This window comes from Cebus imitator, unplaced genomic scaffold (assembly GCF_001604975.1).
Source record: "Cebus imitator isolate Cc_AM_T3 unplaced genomic scaffold, Cebus_imitator-1.0 Scaffold52, whole genome shotgun sequence".
In the NCBI taxonomy this organism is placed as follows: domain Eukaryota; kingdom Metazoa; phylum Chordata; class Mammalia; order Primates; family Cebidae; genus Cebus; species Cebus imitator.
The window spans coordinates 1,469,120-1,471,962 of record NW_016107367.1 but is presented as its reverse complement, the minus strand read 5'-3'; the positions used below and the strand labels follow the sequence as shown (position 1 = coordinate 1,471,962).

General features: G+C 44.8%; 1 protein-coding gene across 6 annotated transcripts in view; it reads left to right on the top strand.

The window, feature by feature from the left end:
- Window positions 1–2,843, top strand: part of PPP2R5C (protein phosphatase 2 regulatory subunit B'gamma) — a 170,570-nt gene that overhangs the window by 164,148 nt on the left and 3,579 nt on the right. The gene's annotated exons all lie outside the window — the stretch shown is intronic.

Below are 2,843 nucleotides of genomic sequence, written 5' to 3'. Positions count from 1 at the left end.
TTTAGTAGAGACGGGGTTTCACCATGTTGACCAGGATGGTCTTGATCTCTTGACCTCGTGATCCACCCGCCTCAGCCTCCCAAAGTGCTGGGATTACAGGCTTGAGCCACCGCGCCCGGCTTCCTTACAGATTTCTATGGACCAGTTGAATCAATTGAATTCAGTTGAATTCAGCCTATCCAGATGAAGATATTCATGAAGTCCAGTCTCTAGGTATAATATTTGAAATTATGATAAATTCTGCTTTTTTTTTTTTTTTTTTAATTTTGAGACAGGGCCTTGCTCTGACACCCAGGCTGGAGTGCAGTGGCTCAGTCTTGGCCTCCTGGACCCCAGCAATCCTCCCCCCTCAGCCTCTCGAGCAGCGGTGACTACGGGCACCAGCACACTTGGCTAATTTTTATATTTCTGGTAGAGACAGGGTTTCACCTGTTGGCCAGGCTGGTCTCAAACTCCTGGTCTAAGTGATCTGTCCCCCTTGGCCTCCCAGAGTGCTGGGATTACAGGCATGAGCCACTGAGCTCTGCTGATAAACATAAGTTGAAAAACGTTTGGAGCTGTTTTCCTGAAATTCTGAAAAGCCCTGTTGTTAAAGCAAAAAGAAGGTTACCAGTTCAAGGCTGCTGTGAGCTATGATCACGCCACTGCACTCCAGCCTGGGTGACAGAGCCAGACTCTGACCCTAAAAATGTTAAAAAGTACCAGGATGTAGGAAAAATGTATGTGCACAATTTGGTGACCAAATTGATATGAGAAATTATAGCTAAAAATTAAGCTTTTTTGGTTTTTATATATAGTCATTTGAATATATTCAGTGCCCTTTTAATTTTGTTTTCAGCTAACTTTATTTTTCCAAAATAATTTCACATTTCTTTCAGATGATGTGAGTGTTGGGTCGGGACAGGGTGAGGGAGTCGAAGGCGTAGCTGGGGAGTGGGAAGGAGGCCCCAATGCTGACGGAGGGAGCAGGCTGGATTTTTGTGGAGAAATTCAACCATTTGTTTACCTATCCATTATTTACATTTCCTTCCGGAAACTAGTATAACCCTGTAACTAATAGAACATCCAGAGAAAACTAGCAAATATCACTGAAATGCCGTTTGTATTAGAGACATTCAAAATGTTTGCCATTCTCATTTTTAACAGTTGGTTGGGAGAAAAGCAGTGCCAGCCATGCAAGTGAGGAAGGCGTAGAGAGACGGCAGGTGGCAGTGCAGGTACTCAGGACTCAGCGTGGAGAGCACGTGGGAGGCCTGTTCGCTGGGAAAAGAATTGATGAGTTCGTGTGTACATGAAGTATTTTCCCTTTTGTCCATGTCATTCCAGCTTGTGATGGTCAAAACAAAATTAAAGAAATTTGACGGCTGGGAGGCCGGGTGCAATGGCACATGCACTTTGGGAGGCCGAGGCAGGTGGATCACCTGAGGTCAGGAGGTTGAGACCAGCCTGACCAATATGGTGAAACCCCATCTCTACTAAATAACAAAAAAACTAGCCAGACGTGGTGGCGGGCACCTGTAATCCCAGCTACTGGGGAGGCTGAGGCCGGAGAACCGCTCAAACCCAGGAGGTGGAGGTTGCAGTGAGCCGAGGTCGCTGTTTGCTGGGAAAAGGATTGGGAAAGGCCTGGGTGAGAGAGTAAGACTTCCGTCTCAAAATTAAATTAAAATTAAAAAATAAAGAAATTTGGTGGCTGGGCACCATGACTCATACCTGTAATCCAAACACTTTGGGAGGCTGAGGCAGGAGAACTGCTGAAGGCCAGGAGTTTAAGACCAGCCTGGACAACACAGCAAGACTTTATCTCTACAAAAAGAAAAAAAAAAAATTAACCAGGCATGTGTTACATGCCTGTCACCCTAGCTACTCAGGAGACTGAGGCAGGAGGATCCCGTAAGCCCAGAAGTTGGAGGCCGCAGTGAGCTGTAGTCACACCACTGCATTCCAGCCTGGGTGACAGAGACCCTGTCTCTAATTTTAAAAAAAGTTTAAGAAATTTGGTCCCTTAAGAAACATTGATTATTTCTGTCCCAAATTAAGTAGTGAAGTTTGAATTCACACCTTTCTAAGAGGAAGAAAACTTGCAGAGCCATGTATGCCCAACCTTGGTGTTCTTTTAGCACTTAAGGTTTATAGTGAGCCTGTGGATCTGCCCGTGGGCTGCAGAGCAGAGGCCACCTCTCCATGACTGTGTCTCCTGCGGTCCATTCCGTCCCCACCGGCATGTCCACCTGCACACCCCTCCACCAGGCCCTTCGTCAGCCCCACCATCTGCCATGCTGTCTTCTCCTCCCTGCCTCCTGTTCTTCTCATTTTCTTCCTTTGTGGATAGTAAAATTATTCTCCGCTTTGCACATCATTTTTAAATGTCTGAGCAGAAAGGCCCAGATGTGGTCACTGGCTTTCTGTCCTTTCAGAGGCTCTGGGGTCATGTTTGGGTTCTCAGATCGCATTCACCGGTTCCAGCTCCAAGGTTTTTACTGTTGCCTTTTTCTATGAAAATGTTTCTTCTCTGTGAAGTGCCTCTTTCAGCTGTAATTACACATTTCAAACATATAAAACTCTTGGTTTTGTTTTGCTTTACTTTGTTTTACAGATCAACATAGAATGAGCATAAAATTCAGGGTAGCAATTCACCTCTGAGCTTCTCATGGGCTGAAGGTGGACATGCTTTTTACATCCTCACACGTTAACACGCTCTCACAAGTACCGTGATAGGGTCATTTTTTTTTTTAAGTGAAAACAAAATTTCCTAGACTGTTAGGAAGACAATGGATTGGGGGAAAAAAAGTGTCTTTTTTTTTTTCCCAATTTGATAGAAGTTTGAAATCCAATTTAAGTAT